Here is an 18,496-nt window from a genome sequence, read left to right on the forward strand (position 1 = left end):
CTGCTTTGTAATCTATTACCTGTGATGTTCTCTTTTTCACTGCATTAAACACCACAATGTTTTTTTTCAGATCCTAAACTTATATTTGTTAAGAATAGTGACAGAAGTGTAATATCGTCAATGAAAAGTTAATTATATCTATTTTTGCAGGTATTTCTTTTCTGCCATGCTGACTCAATGAGGTGATTTTAGTTTTAAGAATCTCGAGATCTCAAGTGTTATGGAGATGCTGAGAATGCAGCTATTGTTTTGATCAGCTCTGGAGAATTTATGGACATGCTGGTGGCGTGTTGCGTCTGGTGGCTGTTTAAACAAGATATTAATCAGCGGTAAAATGAACAATGTGTTGAATAGAAGAGGATATGGAGCGTTAAGCCAGGCTAGCAAGACAAAGTCCAAGCATTCCAGTATGGGTTACTAAAACTTGAACAAAAACAATATAAACAGAGTGACAGCCTGGTTTGCTCTGGCTGGTGTTTATCTACCATCTAATTTACATCTCTGTCTGTTTGCACTTCACATGTTTTCAAGAATATATTTTTTTAAATGTGACCAGAGCACGTTACAGTACATGGCGAATGTTTTTGCATTTGTTTCACCCACAGTATGCAATCACAAATGGGAGACAGCTTCATGTGTGTTTATACACTTAGAGCGATGAAGATGTGTGCAAAGGAGTCAAAGTGAAATATTACTGTCTCCATGCCTTTGTGCCTTATCATTCTCCTTCTTACATAAACATTTATTTTTTTTACAAAAATATCTAGTTGGCTCCTACATCTGCCTCATGCTGAGTGTGTGTTCTGGTCCCCTGGGTCACGAGTCTCTGTTTGCTTCATCACTCCATTCTTCTCAATGAGGGAGGGGTCATGGGGAGCTTTTAATACTGTAGTTCCTCTCATTGTTCTTAATCTTTTTTTATGGGCTGCTGGTGCTGACCGACTGTTGTATGTCCTTTAGTTCTGACCTCGTCTAGGAGATTCGTGCTTGACTTCTCCCTCTGTCTCCATCTCAACCACCTCTCCCTTCCTGTTCCATGTGTGTCTCTCGATCTCTTTTTATGGTCTCTCAATATGAATTACTTTCTCAGTTCATTAGTCTTCACTTTATCTTTTCATGTTATGGCATGTTACGGGCATAAACATTTCCTTGACTGTGTTACTGTCCTTTTTTTGCCCAGTTGTGGTTCATTATATCCTTAAATGAGAGTAGAGTAATATACATAAATCTAATTCATACCTATTAACCTTTTTTTTCATTTTGTCATTTATTTGGAAGGTATACATAAGCAGCTATATTAAAAAAAAACATTAAATTCCTTGCTTTGGTAAACTGCTTGCAATATAATTTTAATTTTAAAACAGGTGGATTAAATTATTTTTTTAAAAATCTTAAAATTCCTTTAAAAAAAAGTCTGTTAGTATTTTATTGTTAGCAATGTTGTCATGTTAGAATAACATTATATTCATTATGTGTTGTTTTCCCTGCTCTTTTGGTAGATTTATATTTGGTCCAGATTTGAACCGCTTTAATTCATATATTTTCCTGAATGTTAAGCTGAATGTAGACGAACATGTTCCTTTTTTGTTGTTTGAAAAGTCCTGTTTTTTTATACCTTTTAGGGAAACATTACATTAGGGAAAAAGTAAATCAAGTATAAATCAAGTGAAACTCAAAGTTACCAAATTCTCACTCACATTGTGACACAAAATCTGTTTTTGATGGGACAATTATTCAGCATATGACTCAGCATCCCTCAGTTAAGAAATTAAGGCTAAGAAAAAAACAGATGGATAAGATGCAGTCTTGAGGTTATAATTTATCCAAGCTTTAAAAAAAAAAAAAAAAAAAAGATGCTTGGTAGAGGTCAAGGTGTGGTCCATCAGCATTTATCCTTCTTACAGAACAAAAGGTCACGCCACACGTCCTCCCTCCTCTTCCTGTCCATGCTGCTGCTTAGACGCCAGTGTCATTCTTATTACTGTCATGCTGTTTTGACAAAAAGACTGTAACTATCGACACAACAATAGATGTTTATGTGCATTCTTTAACAAGCGTGTGATTGCAAACTAGGACGGTAATAAAATGTCTGGCCCAGTGTAATGCTAATGCTTATCCCGTTTATTGGATAGTATCCTGAGAGAAAAGACAATCCTTGGGTTTCAATCCTTTTTTCAAAAGCAGACCGATGGGTAGACTAAACTAGTACCACAATTTTTCATCAAACATCAGTTTATGGTCACAAGCACTGGCAAATGTGCAAATAGTGAAAAAGACACTTATTAACACAAAATGTTATCAATTGTAGCAACAAGCTCTATAACACTAGTACTATATTACCAATAACAGTATACTAGCCATTATAATTCCACAGCATCTGCAGTAATAGCACTTTTAGAGCTATAGCTACACTAATAGTAATTATACATAAATTACAAGTATTAATAATAGAACTATTACACTACTACTACACTAATAGAACTGCACTATAACTGCACATATGCTAATGTTGTATTATTGTTGATAAAGTATTAGAGTTGTACGGCTTATTGTATTACAGCCACACTACACTATTCAAATTATACCAACATTAGCTGTATTATATTGTATGTACTCAAATAGTGACTGTCTGTTCAGCTTGTTAAAATCAGGCAAACGCTTCAACAGTCTGATAGATAAAACTGAGAGACTCAGGAGGAGCTTTTCCCTCAGGCCATCAGACTCCCCAATACAGACTCAATGTCCATCACACAGATCGTTTAAGATTCTTTAAAGACTCGTTTACTCCTCATTGACTCCACTGAATATATATAAATATATGCACACAGTCTCTATACACAGTCAGTCTAGGAGGAGTAGGCCAGGTTCACTGCAAGTTGTATGCCACAATACCTATATTATTAGAACTAGATCACTAATAATACTGGAAGCACTATACCCTTTGGCTGTTCCCTGTTCAGGTCACCACAGCGGATCATCCGATCTGCATACTTGATTTTGGCACAGGTTTTTTTTCGCCGAATGCCCTTCCACAACCCTTCCATTTTACTCACCTGCACGGAGAGTTAACCCCTCAGTGGCGTTCCCTTACTTGGTACAATTCCTCTGTTATTATATCCTACCTAATAGTACTATACCTATACTATTGGTTTTATATCTATCCTAATAGTACTGCATCTACATTACTAGTATTTCATATTTTTAGTACTATCAAGCCCCAAAAATATATATTTAACCTAAGGTTTAGCCTAACTGAAGATAAGTCATGTACAAATGTCTAAATATCACAAGATCTCCTAATGGACATAAAGATTATGCTTATTCTAAATCGTTTCAATTATGAACTATATATGAGGGACTACTATGGCAGAAGTATTTTGGGTTGCAGTAGGATCACTTTTTGGCATTTGTCTCAGCATTGTGATACAGTAGAGCAATGCAGGCTTGAACAACAGCTGGGAAAAAAGCCCTGCTTCATTGTCTATGTCTCCATCATTTACTGTGCCCTCCACCCATGTGGCCTTGACACTCCACACTGCCTTTCAACTCCACCCCAGGGACCCTCAGTGAGAAATGATGATGTCCATCTGCAATATGGTGCCCCAAACACACACACACACACACACACACACACACGCACACACCTTTTAAGTTAAGAGGCCAAAGTGCTTTGAGGACTCTTGGCTCGACAATAGTGCTGACAATAGTGATTTCTAAATTTGCTGGGCTCATACAATTAACATTTGCTGATACACAAAAACAGACAACTGAGTATTTAGAGTGCTGGTGTCTATAAATCACCCACGATGATACTGTGTGTGTGTGTGTGTGTGTGTGTGTGTGTGTGTGTGTGTGTGTGTGTGTGTGTGTGTGTGTGTGTGTGTAATAAAGTGCACACTTGAATTGAACATACAGTAGCTAGAGTCAGGCCAGGTCATGTTTCTCAATTAAAAACACGGTCATTTATTAAAATTTAATGTTTAATTTAAATGTAATAGCCATTAAACCTGTAAATAAAATGTCGAATCTTTTGAAATCTGTAGAATGCTAACTTTAGCTAGATACACCCATTTATATCCAAATGTTATATTTCTTCTAATCTCATCTGTGTTTTCTGGGTATTTGGTTAGCTGAACCATCCTATTTGTATTACCCGGCTTTCAGCTTAATAGACACTGTGTAAAGCTGATTTATGTATGAATTCTTCTTTCTGAGGTTTGGTTGATGTGCACATTTGAGAACTCCTGAGAAGTCCAGGAAAATCATATTATACAGAATTATCCCCAGACTCAATATTTTTTTCAATTAACAATAATAACAGCTTTAAAATAATTCTCAAGAGTCTTGTTACTGTCTGCATTATGGGCATTCTTTGAAGTAAATCATAATGTATACAGTAGAGTCATTATTTTTCAAAGAATTGCACATTCTCAAACCAATCCATCATGCTGTGCTTGAGTGGCTTAACTGACTTCAAGGGATCCACAGAACAGTGGAATAAACCTCTCTCTTCAGCTGTATAATAAAACAGGAACTTTGATTAAGATAACTTAGCTATTATTTGATGGATGGTAAGAGCATGTCTAGCTAAGAACTGCTTCTGTTAAGCTTCTGCATTATTGATTAGTGAACAAAGCCTTTAACCCTTTATGCTTCCTGGCATATGTATAATAATAGAAAATGGTAATCGATGTTGTAAAAATCTCCCAAAACTACAAATACATCTCGTACATCCCGTGAGAGTGAGGGAGCAAGAGAGAGCAAGAGAGAGCAAGAGAGAGCAAAAGAGAGAGAGAGAGAGAGAGAGAGAGAGAGAGAGAGAGAGAGAGAGAGAGAGAGAGAAAGCGGTGATATGAAAGGATGGACAACAGCACTAATAATCAGGCTGGACACACAGAAGTCTCCCTTCTCCTGTCCTCCATCGTCTCCCCCTGCGCCTGCCCTCGACCTTCACCCCTCTGATTCCAGCATCAAAGGGCACTTGTGGCTCCGGCTGGGTGGCCACTAGTCTCTCATATCCTCCCCACTGCAGCCATTCAGGTTAGACAGACCCCATCAGGGCTGAGTGGGCCCCAGAGAGCCAGCCAACAGGGCCGCTCATGAGCGCTTCCTGGTCATTTAAGAAGCAGAGCAGAGAATGGAGCACCATTGTCCCACTCTGTTATCTGATGGCCTAGGCCAAAAGGTAGACAAAGCCAAGCGCCTTGGGACTCCTCCTCCCGCCTTGCTGACTGCAATGAGGCTTTTCTCTTTTTTGCAAGCATGTCTACAGTTGATTTAAGCAAGTCAAGAGGATTAAGATGGATACGTACACAGAGGTTCTATAAATGAAACATTTATAGAAATCAATAGCTTAAACTAAATTGTTTGTAGTTATGCACTTATATATTATATAAGTTATAATATATAATATAAAATATTATATAATTATATATATAAAACTTTTATTTATAAAAATATTAAAGTAGTAATAGACTCTTATTTTACTAATGAAAAATAATTTAAAAAATAACAAAAAATAACTTGTCCTGGCTCTCATCAGTGACTATTAGCAGTTTGATAGGAATGGCTTTAATAAGAAACAACTTTCTTTCAACTCCTAAACTGATCCTTGCCTTTAATAACTGCCCAAAGTTCAATTAAATTGTATTTGTGTAGCATTTTTAACAATATATATAACATCACAAGCAGCTGTAGAGAATTCTAGACATACATTTAGATCCAAAATGAGCAAGCCAGATGTGACGGTGGCAAGGAAAATCTAGTTAGAACATTTAATTATGAGACAACAATCATTCAAAAGGAAACACATTCTCTCCTTGGTCTTTATTCTCCTACAGCTGTGTACTAGAAAGTCAGTTAGCTCTAAAAGTGCTAAAAGGATGTTTGGTCTGGGTATATTGGGAGTTGTGGGATGAATACTGAAAAGTCTTTATGATTACAGCAGTTGTTACTTGGGTACAAATCTACAGAATCCAAGTGAGATTCTTCATGAAGAAAAGGCAAGACTTGTGTATTCACTTTAGCAATTGTAAAAATAAGTGTAAATCTTTAAGCTATCCATGTGAGACCAGTCACACAGCATGAGGTGAATCAGGTGCAGTTCAACACAATGAACAAAATAACCTAATCCATTGCACAATAAGCATCTTTGTGCCTGATGCGTTTGTACTTTAATTAAAGTACAATTTAAAGATTCCTGTCAATTTATTTAGATAAATATTGACCAGTGAATCAGCAGAAGTGCAGATCCGCTATAATTCTGTATACTTGTTTTAACATCATTATGATCAAATCATTCAAATCATTATGATATACCAAATTTCTGGCTGGTTCATGAACAACACATCAGTAACAAAAGGTGCAGCCGATGTGCCTGACGTAGATACACTGCTTCAATTTAATGAACACACAAGAGCATATGAGTTAATGGAGTCATGGAGTACTGGCACAGACATCATGAGCTGAGCTGAACTGAGCTGGCTGAATAGGTTTTAAGAGCTATGGCTGACTGATAGTCTTTTTCCACCGACACTGTGCCTTTTAAAGAACCTTTCAAAAAAAAAAAAAAAAAAAAAAGCATGGACTTTGAATGCTCAAATGTGAGCATTTTTAAGGGTTGCTACAAGCCAAAACAGTTTGAGCTGATAGACAGAAAAAGTCCTTGCCAACTGGTAAGTGCTGGTAGAAAGAAACAGTTTCTGAATTACTGCTCTAATGTTACCTCACGTACAAGTTAGAGTTAAGAAAATACAGAACAGTACATCAGTTATTCATTTGTCATCATTGTCAGTAAGCACTTTATCCATTTCAGGGACACTGTGGATACCAGGAACACTGGATGAAAACTAGGATACACCTTGGACAAGGTTCCAGTCCATCTCAGAGCCTTATGCACATACATCCACATCCATACCTAGGGGCAAGTTAGCTTAGTCAATCAACTTTCTGGCATGGTTTCAGGTGGAGGAAACCAGACAATCTGGAGTAATGCTGTATTGTTGGAAGTGGGAAGTCTGAGATTGGAATTATGTCATTTTTGATCTCTATGGATTTGAGTTACAAAGTGAGGGGAAAAAACAAGGAAGGCTGCATGTTTGTCTTGTAAAAGGAACAAGCTGGCAAGCTTAGCAGTGATAATATAACATGAAAAAAACAAACTGTATTGTCAGTATAACAGTTTTAACAAGCTAATATAACTATATATTGAGTGATCTAAATACAATTAAAGCATTTGGCAGATGATCATAAACAGAGTGACTTACAGAAGTGAAAAGATGATACATTTCTCTCATTTATACAGCTGAGCAGTTAAGGGTTAAGTGCCTTGTTCAAGGGCACAGCAGTGGCAGCTTGGGGTTGGAAGCTGAACGTTCAAGCACTCGTCAAGCAATGAGCTAATACAACAAATATACTGTAGATACACATATACAAACAGCAATAATTCATTTAACTGTAAGAAGTGTGACTTTTTTACTGTTGATGGTGTGAGCCTCTGTGTTGATTTGACATCACCAAGTCTGTGGAACTCTGAGTTACTGAGACCATCCAAGGTCCTGAGTAAATGGAAGTTTTCTGTATTTTTTCCCAGTTGAACATAATGGAAATACAAGTTATGATCCCTAGTCAAATACAGCATGAACCCCCTGAGACATGGGAGAAAATGTGTGAAAATCTGCATAGTCAGTAATCTGAGCTCAGATCTGTGCACGGATCTAACATATGACTGCAAGGCAAATTGAAATTTTGTTTGTTATTGATCAGTTTAATGAATTATAAGGAAAGTATCTTACAATATGGTCTGGAAAAATGTTCTACCAGTTGGACCAGCTTGTTAATGTTTTGAAACTATACACGAACAAGGTGTCTCATTCCAGGTCATATTGTTAAAATGATAAATATTTATACACATGGATGGCTTTTGCCCTCACTGCAGATTACAGAATGATCCTGCTGCTAACAGTGCCTCCTAGTGGAGAGGTAATTATAACACAATATCAATATGGTTTTCCAGAGCTTTTCCCACAGGTAGACAGGTGACAGCTGACACACAGAGACTGTATTGTGTACATGGCATCAAAGAGAGACTTGTTGAATATCATCCCCATCAGTGCAGGTGTAGGATGTGAGGGTGGAGGTTGGGGGTGGGATAAACAGCTCAGGTTTCAAAATGGTATTAACCTCAGAGATTTAATTGTAAGACGTTGTTAAGAATAAGTATAAATAGTTTCATTGACATTATACAGGAGAATTTTTCAACGTTTGTGTATTTGTGTAATAGAAATAGAGCCTGAGAGTAAGCTTGTTTACCAGCGTTACCGTTTCTGACTCACTACTGCCACCTGGTGGTGAAGCAGATACAAAGCACGTGAATAAACATGTAAAATAAGCAAATAAAAACTCTTTTTTTGCTCGTGCAGTGGTTGGGGGTTTAAATATTTCACCAATGGTTCGAGAAAGGTTTCCTGTAGGTTGTCTAGACTGTGTGTATGTGATTGTGCCCTGTAATGTATTGGCATCGCCTCCATGGTGTCCCCCACCTTGTGTACCTCAGGGATAGACTCTAGGTTCCTTCATGACTCTGTGTAAGATACAGAAAATGGATGAATATTTCATTTTAGTGTGATATGTAGTGTTTTCTGCCAAAGAACAGTCTTCGGGAATAACAGCTCAGTGCCTTAAATTGCCTTTGTAACATATTATTATTATTATTATTATTATTATTATTATTATTATTATTAACTTCAAAAGGCTAGTGAGTGAATGACTCAAGTTTATAGCGGCTATATCATAAGTGATTAGAGGAAGTAACTTGTCTTGAATTTCTACAGCAATTAATGTAATTATGCATAAGAATGATGTGTTTAAAAAAATTGTAATGGTCATTTTGTACAAAATTTTTTTTATATTACAGTGATGCACTTTTCTGGTTAAATCATTCGCAGACTATTCAAAAACCTCCAGAACACTTTATTAAAACTTATATTAAAAAATAGCATGAAGTTTAAGTCAGTGAAACAAACACGAAGACATCCAACTCTAATCCATCCATCTCTGTCCTCTAGTTTTTTCTCTTTTATTTTTGAAGATCAAGCAACGCAAAAAAAAATTTGAATAATTCTGTGTCTTTTGATCTACGCACAGAAGTATGGGTTCATTTCCATTTTTAATTTTTTTTCCTCCTTGCTTTCTGTAAGAGTGCCAGCATCAAGACTTACCTTGGTGTGCAAATGTGCTGGAATAGGTTAAAAGCAAATCTCCCTGCTCTCTCAAAGCTGAAGTGCAGATGTTATGAAGTTAATTAAAAATTTAGCAATTCGTTTCTTCAGCACCAATTTGGGTTGCATCAAATGGGAGAAAACCGACAGAAATGAGTTTGAGATAGGGTGCACACGTAACCTGTCACCTTAGATTTGGGAATTGTTGAAGAATATAAGAGACTGGGAATTTTGAAGTGAAGTGAAATATGCGGAATTGATCTGAAGGTTTTTTTTTACATTGTATATTTTCTGTCTGATTTTTATCAACCCATTAAAATAAATGCTGTAAATTACATTATAGGTGACAGCACTGTGTTTGAACGTATTATTATTTATTTATTTATTTATTTATTTATTTATTTATTTATTTAGCTATTATTTAAACCCTGTTGGTTTTCTCTGAGCCCACACATCTTATAACCCACATGATGATGGACTGACAATACGGCAGCAGTGGGCATTTTCCACAAACCCCCAAATGACTGTACACTAAGCCATGGCTTCATAAATAATCATCAGTGTTTACTGCTATTGCATCAGATGTTGACACTGACAATCCCCCCTATTTGCTGGCAAAGATGAAGAAGGTGCTGTAAAGAAAGCATGTCATGTCTCCAGGTGCCTGCTGACAGGAGCACGGTTGGAATCCGTGCACAGGTGTTGCAGAACTGTTGGCACCGTGCTCCCATGCCTGCACACACCACAGTGTTAACTGCTAGCTGCTGGCACTTCCCAGCAGACCTGTAGTTCCAGTGAGGGATATTACAAGCGGCAAGCGCGTGCCTCTGATCTGCATGCGCCAGGCACACTCCAGGTCCTGGGTGAATAATGCTTGACTTGTTCAATTTGTTTAGAAGCCTCATTCAGGGCTTTGAAGCCACGCATCTTAGCATAAATCATAACCTGGCTCCTTTTTTTTACAAGTGCTTTGAAATGCAACATCTGCTTTTGAGTCACCACTTTACAATTAGACAGACAACATCAATAGATTCACCAAATTCTGCATAATGACAAATTTAGATTTTCTTTCTTTTATATATATATCTGAAAAGTTATATGCTAGGCTAGAACTCTATATGAGAAACAGATGTAAATTGGGTTAGTAGTAGTGTAACCTACTTAGAGAGCATTAGTGCTGGAGGGCATGCAGTGTGTGTTTGCTCTTTCATCATGAGGTATCTGCTTTGGGTTTGTTCGTTTGTTTTGCTAAAGCTGAACCTTCTGTTCAGCTAGACGATCTAAACACAGAGTGTCAGAGTTCCAGGTGTTGATCTAAACCGTGTTCAGTGACATTAACTTATACAACAGCATTTCTGAATTCTCAAATCTGATTGGTCGGATATATTAATGCACTCATTCTGAGATGTCACACAGTTGCAACTAATCTGCAATATTCCTACGAATTTTGTTGTACTTCTATTGTTTTATTTTGATTCAACTATCATGGTACAAAGAGTCAAATAAAGCATACTAACAGTCAGTAAGTTTTCCATCAAAGATACAGGACTTTTCTCAATAACATGACAAGCTGCGGGGTTTTTTTTGTCGAAAGACAAAGGGATGGGAGTAAAAAAGGAGGCTGGTAAAGGTAAAGGTAACAACAGTTTATAGCTGCTATAAAAAAGTGATAACAGGAAGTAAATTGTTTTTGTGGATGTTCCACAATGTTAAATTTAATGTATAAAAACAGCTTTTGAAACTATGACGTATCGTTTCATTAATACATCGACATTGAAATCATTCACAATTTTTCTGGGGTATAAGAGGAATAAAACCTTTTAATAAAACACACTGTTATAGAATACAAATCCGTTTCTGTGTAGTAACCTGAATACTTGGTCTAGTGATTATTTCCCATTGTGTCATTTTTTCTTCAATGAGAGGATTTTACACCAAAGTGTCCTCATAAACTAAATATGAAATGAAAAGAAAAACACAATAACGAGTTATTCTGCAGATACTCTGTTGTTAGTTAATGAATATCAAAGCTTATTCCAGTTTATTGTTATCCAAGCTATTATTTCTTCATAATACATTTTATCCCAGGTTTACTGTAAATTATTCTTGGACAAATACAGAAGTATGTTGTGGTGTTAATTCCATTAATACTAATCTGTGTTTGAATGTAAGGAAAGGACCGGTCTTGACATAGCCTTCTCTCAATTAAGGCAAAGATGAAACCAAATAAACTCAGTTCATCATTCCTCTCCATCTTAATGCACATCCCCCTCCATCTACACCATTAAGAATTCTTTTTGCCCATCCAGCAATGAGCAATGTAAAAAACCTCATAGTTAAGATTCACATTTTCCAAAGGTAGTTATTTTATGAGTAGTCGTCAATTAACGGCATGAAGGTGCAGCTTACACCAAGAGGAATAGATGAAAGCACCTCTCTGTCACATGGTGCCACTGGCTCCGGCGCTCCACAGCACGGCTGTCTATAGGACGACATTCCTTCGTACGATCCAGGTGCAGACGGAGGAGCCAGAACAGATGCTAATGGAGCACAAACACAGATAAAGCTGTGAGCAGCTCCTCATTGCCTTATTATTATTGCAGTAGTAGAAGCAGGCCTCTTCTGGCCTCCAGGGTGAACTGCAAGAAAAGTGTGTTTGTGAGAAAAGTTTGAACAGATAAGAGGAATGCTTCAGTACATAATGCAGTACGATGTTAACAAATACATACATTGGAAAAAATGACTTCTGATTATTCCTATAAAGGAAATATGTCAAGAGATCTGAGTCTTAAGCAAACGGGTTGTTGATCGGAGGATCAGGTTTCAAGCCCCAGCAATGCCAAGCTGCCACTGTTGGGCCCTTGAACAAGGCCCTTAACCCTCATTGCTCCGGGTTGCTGTATCATGGCTGATCCTGTGTTCTAACCCCAACCGCCAAAGTTAGGATATCTGAAGGAAGAATTTCACTGTGCTGTAATGTAGATGTGACAAAATGAAGGCTTCTATTCAGTTGTACTCTATGTTTTGGGTAAAGTTTGATAAACATAATGATAAGTTCCTACAGTTTTACTGCACAGTTTTAATAAATTAACGTTTACTAAATGTTACCCATTTATACAGAAAAACCCATGGATAAAATGTGTGTCATCTAAAAAAAAAAAATACCACACACACACAAACACTTTTTGCATTACACAAATAATAATTTCACACAGAGCACAGATCTTTTTTTTTTTTTTTTTTTTACATTTTTACATTTTATTAAGAACAGCAAACAAAGTTACACAACAAAGCACAATTTTATTTTATTTTTTATAAGTGGTTTATTAGTTTAAAACCTAAAACGTGATCAATGATTTAGGACATTTTTCCATTTCTTTAGAAAACTATATTCTATGTTCTAACATTAAAAAGATCAGACCTCATGTCGTGTTTTTGAGATTTTTTTCATTTACTAGTTTGTGGTTAGATTTAATGTTGTAGAACATCTACAAAATAAGTTACTTCCTGTTTTCACTTACGTTACAGCAGCTCTAAATAAACGTCCTTTCACCAGTCTTATCTTTCTCTCTTGATGATAATAAGACAAAAACTTACTCTGTCATGTCAGACAACCTGTAGCATTACCTCTAAATTGTAAGTAAATTGTTAGTATAGAAAAAATAACATTAGAATGAGTGTGTTATTATAAACACTGTGTATAAATTAATGTATATTTTAGTGTATCGGAATTAAACCCTCTCACATCCTGTTTATTCACATCACTGGAATTTAAATAGCAGATTTTCTAGCAAACCAATTAATTTTGGAACAGGAAACAAATCAAAGTTTTATTTATTTTCATTCATTCATTTTCTACCGCTTATCCGAACTACCTCGGGTCACGGGGAGCCTGTGCCTATCTCAGGCGTCATTGGGCATCAAGGCAGGATACACCCTGGACAGAGTGCCAACCCATCGCAGGGCACACACACACTCTCTTATTTATTTTAAAGAAAATAATTTATGTATAAAGCTATACGATGATCCTGCTGTGGGTTCTTCTGAAAATACCTTGTGAGCTTCATCCAGTTTAGTTTTTATGTAATCAGAACATGAGCTATTACAAAATGGCACATGCTTACAAGTCAAATCAAGGATTTCTGAAGATATTACCTTGGGTCCACATGCACAACAATACCCACGTTTCCATTATGCTTGTAAAATGACAGGGTTGATTGGTTGGACTAATTATTTCTTGTTTGTTCATAAATATATCCTTGTGATTGAGAATCACATTATACTTTTCTTTTGATTTCTCCTCTGGATTTTTTTATTATTCATATTGTGTTGCTTTATCCTGACAGGGATATATAGGGAATTAGAATTAGACTATAAAGGACTTCACTAACATGCTCCATAAATAAACAATTTTGCTCCCTTCAGTAAATTAGTACCCATTCATTTTAAATGACATAAAAGAGCATTAGGTACCAGATAAAGATGCATGCAACAACATTAACGTTTTACACATTAGGCTATCGATTACATGTAAGTATTTATATGTAAGTATAGGTATACTATACAGTCAATTATAATACAACCAATGAGGACGTAATGCAATGTTACATCTATACAATATACAATAGAACATGATTTTTTTTTCTACAGCATTTCTTTAGGATATTTGTGTAACATGTCTAGAAACCCTAGGAAGGTTGTGAGTTCAAATCCCAGCATTACTGTGGGGACCGGCACTGAGAGTTAGTTCTTCAGTGTCTGGGTTAGCTCAGTGCCTGGGAATTAAACACAAGCGTGGGATCTTGTCTCTGGACCACCAGGAGGCACAAAAAGTGTAACAGTGCAGATATTGATCAAATGCACATTATCATCTTGCTAATATTGTGAACACAATCTACGCTAATTCCTCTCCACTGCTTCTTTTTTCTACCCATCCCGAGGCATCCAGAGATTGTACCAGCTTCTAAGAGGAGATGCCAACTACATTTGGACTTTGAGGACAACAACCTCCTAATCAATACACAATTGTCAGATTGTATATTTATAATCACACCCTCCAGTGTCACGCAAATAAGGTTCTCTTTTGAGTCTGGTTCTGCTCAAGGTTTCTTCCTCTTCCATCTAAGTGAGTTTTTCCTCACCACAGTCACTTCAGTCACCGCAGACTTGTTCATTGGGAAAAAATACAAATACATTTAAATATAAGTCTAATAATAATCTTGAATTTTTGTATATTAATCTTTGTATAACATTAAAACTTTTGTATTATGTTTCTTATGTTAGGTAAAGCTGCTTTGAGACAATGTCCATTGTTAAAAGTGCTATACAAATAAAATTGGGGGGCACGGTGGCTTAGTGGTTAGCACGTTCGCCTCACACCTCCACCGCTTTGTGTGTGTGGAGTTTGCATGTTCTCCCCGTGCCTCGGGGGTTTCCTCCGGGTACTCCCGTTTCCTCCCCCAGTCCAAAGACATGCATGATAGGTTGATTGGCATCTCTGGAAAAATTGTCCATAGTATGTGATTGCGTGAGTGAATGAGAGTGTGTGTGTGCCCTGCAATGGGTTGGCACTCCGTCCAGGGTGTATCCTGCCTTGATGCCCGATGACGCCTGAGATAGGCACAGGCTCCCCGTGACCCGAGGTAGTTCGGATAAGCGGTAGAAGATGAGTGAGTGAGAGTGACTCTTTCCTAAATCTGTTACTCTAACAAGCAGCATAACAGAATGAAATAATTTAATCAAATTGCTTATACCACAGCACTTAACTTGAAAATTGATTCAAAATTATTTTTATCTGATAGCAGTCCTGACTGTAGCGTTAGTCTTTAAACATTTTAATTCATAAAGAAAAACATCTAATTGTGGATTGAGATTTTCTGTAAGGAAATGACTATTGAACATCTCCAGTGTCAGTGCTTTCTAACAGGTTGGAAAAAGTTCAGGAATTGCTCTGTAATATTACAATATGTTATAATGTAAGTGAGAAAAAGGACCTTAACTTAAGACCAGATTAATTATGACTAGAAATGGATAAAACTCAGTGTGCCTTTCTTTAATAGCTAAAACTTGTAATTACTGCTGAATTAATTGTTATAGTGGAAGAGCAATAAAACATGACGGGATACTGTCACAGGAAAATGACCTCAGGTTGGTATCTTTAGGCATCACACCACAAATATTTGATTCTTTTCCTCAAACAGAACAATATATCATGTTTTTATCTGTTCTGTAATGTTTATACCGTGACATAATTGCACATCATGCTACTACATCTAACACACAATTTATTATTGCTCATGACATTCTATTATCTCTTCTATTTCTACTTACTTCTATTAATTCATGTTTTTTTTTTTTTTTTGAAATCTTGAATCTTGACGCTTATTTCTTACAGAATAAAAACAAACGTTCAATTTCAAGATCACTATATGATAACTGGTATCATGCACAACAGAACTCTTTGTACAGAGTGAATCAAATTCTTAACTCTAGTGTAACTTTCATGTGTTTAACTTTCTCTTCAAACAGAGTTTCTCAGTGTGTTCAAAGTAAAGAGGCACTCTTCAAAGCTGGAATCTTTCAAGCTGCCATTAAACAAAGGCTTCTATTACTGTCTTTTATTGTACAGAGTAGTGCATCATCCTGTTAAGCTCTGAACAGCCAGTGTGTAGATAAATAAACACTCGAGCAGTTTTTATTGCTGTATAATAAAGAGTTATACAGCATAAACTCGATTCCCTGGTCCTTTACTATCGAGCCCTAGTCCCCCCCCCCCCCCTTCTTCCTCTTCTTCTTCTTCTTCTTCTTCTTCACTCTTTCCTTCCGTCTCAGGGAGTGCGGGTACATGTCAAGTGATCGCTGAATTGAAATATTGATGTGGAGTATCAAAGCATGGCGTATAGCTCCTGTGTTTCCTGAACTCACCAAAAAGCGCTTTGATCACAAGCTCCTGTGATCTGACTTCTGAAGTTGTTAAGAGTACTGGAAAACAAAATGCAAACAAACTTCAAGTGCCCCTGGTAGTGATGAAAGTTTTCTCTGACAAGTATAAATATGTGCTTTTCTGTATCTATTCCTAAGCTGTGAATCTCAATTGTTAATAAATGCAAGCAGACTAGAGCTGATTTTCTTTCTTTTCTTTTTTTTTTCTTCAAAAACTTTTCTTCAGAAAAAGAATGTTGACCACAGTCTTGGTCCTCAGAACAGACGATTATATAGGTTTCTCAGAATTTTTCAAAATTGCATATGTAGATATTTTCAGATTTTCCTTCTAAGTGATATCACTAATTATTACATAAATAAATATAGCTAAAAAATACAGATAAATATTGTAGCTATAGCTTGACAAGCTGTAGCTGCAATACAGACTCGTGACAATTTTTTTAACTTTTAACCTTGTAATTTCATTCTCTGTATTTTCCAAAGAACCACATGAGAGACAAAACTTAAAGTTTTTATTTTTTAATTCAGTTGGAGCATGAAGCAGTGGAAACACAGCCAGCATGATCAAATATTACACATTTAACTGGAGTTCACTGGTTGAATGGGTTTGGATTAACACCCATTCAGCCTTTGGACCCGAATGTGTTCGATGTGACTCTAAAATCTTTGTGGTTGTAAATAAAAAAAATAATTACAAATTATAATTTTTCACACTTTTCACAATTTTCTGGGGGGGAAAAACAATGTGTATTGAGATGCTTGGGATTTGTTTTACAATTAAATGAGTATAAATATGAGAAGACTCCCTTCCTTAAGTTTAAACAAAAGCATAATTTGTATAATAAATATAAAATATAAATATAAATATAAAACATAAATAAACATAAATAAATATAAATATAAAACATAATTTGTATATAATTTAATAATCTTGAGCTGTGTTACTTGAATTTACTTAATTAATCAGCTAATGATTTTTGCAGAAGTAAAATTTATTTTAAATGACCTTTAACTTTCCAAGCAATGCCAATTGCTTTACCACATGGCTTTACAAAAAAAAACAAACAAATGTGCTAAAATCTTTCATCAAATCTGTACTGACTTAAACACTCAGTTTTTGTCCCGTTTCCGCATCCTGCGACGTCAGTCACGGTGATTATGAGCAGCGCTGTCACAGTCTGGACTGATTAGTGCTTAAAGCTGCTCAGATCCAGGGAACAGCAGGTTATACGTTACATTGAGGGTCATTTAGTCAACACGAGGCTGTAAAACTGGCTTTTGGAAATGGCCACCAGTACAAAGGCTTGTGGCTGGCTGTTTGGAGTGCAGATGGTCAAGACAGCTGGGACAATTTAGTGATCTGAGGCTTTTAAACTGCCCCCAGACATGGTTAAAAAAACAGCTTGACAACATGGCTGCTCATTCCTGCATTGTTCAGCCAGTTTTATAAGGACAGTCAGTTTTAAACCGATGGATTTGTCATCCTTGATGGATGATCAAGTTGTCCAGCTCAGTGATTTTGCAGTTTCTTGTTTTAATTCATTTATTATTTAAAGCTCCAATGGGTAGATGTCAAAGTATTACCATGACCACTTAGAAGCTTTGGAGTTTATGAGCAGAGACGTCAGACACACATAATTTATACATGATTCTCCACCTCAGTGACCAAATATTAAGTTCACCTAGTAGTAGTTAAGTTAAACATTTACACTCACAGTATCTACGTATAATTCCATTTAATCACTGGACAATATACTTTAAGATTTATCATGAGCACTAATGATTGAAATGTTTTATTTTCTCAGTTATATTTGAAGAAGCACTAAAGATCATTCCTATTCTTGCACATGAACAGGCTTCAGAGGACAAGAAATCCTCCTACATTTAATTAAGTCTTCACCGAAGTATACTGTATATTTATTATTAGTTATAGCCTGTTATTAAGATTAAGTTTTAGATTGATTCAAATCCTTTATCATAATGATGTAAGTGGACACAGAGAAGTATGCGAGTGTGTTGCGGGTATTCGAGGCAGACTGTGTGAATGCCTGCTATCTCTACAGCTGCCTAATGAAGGCAGGGATCTCTGCTTGCTCTGGAAATGAGTTTTCCCTTGAAAATGGTGGAAGCCGTATCCAGGTCTATTTAAATGAGGCAACATGGGGAAGGTAAGCACGACCACAGGAGCATTGTTTTCACAGTTCAAAGTAAGGCGAGCATGCTTTGCACTTCAAAGCCACTCATCTGGGAGGCAGTAATGGTGGGGGCTGGAGGGAGTGAAGGATGGAGGGGGGATTTAGGGGACAGGAAATAAGAATCAGGGTAATTAACAACTT

Source organism: Tachysurus vachellii, chromosome 19 (genome assembly GCF_030014155.1).
Source record: "Tachysurus vachellii isolate PV-2020 chromosome 19, HZAU_Pvac_v1, whole genome shotgun sequence".
In the NCBI taxonomy this organism is placed as follows: domain Eukaryota; kingdom Metazoa; phylum Chordata; class Actinopteri; order Siluriformes; family Bagridae; genus Tachysurus; species Tachysurus vachellii.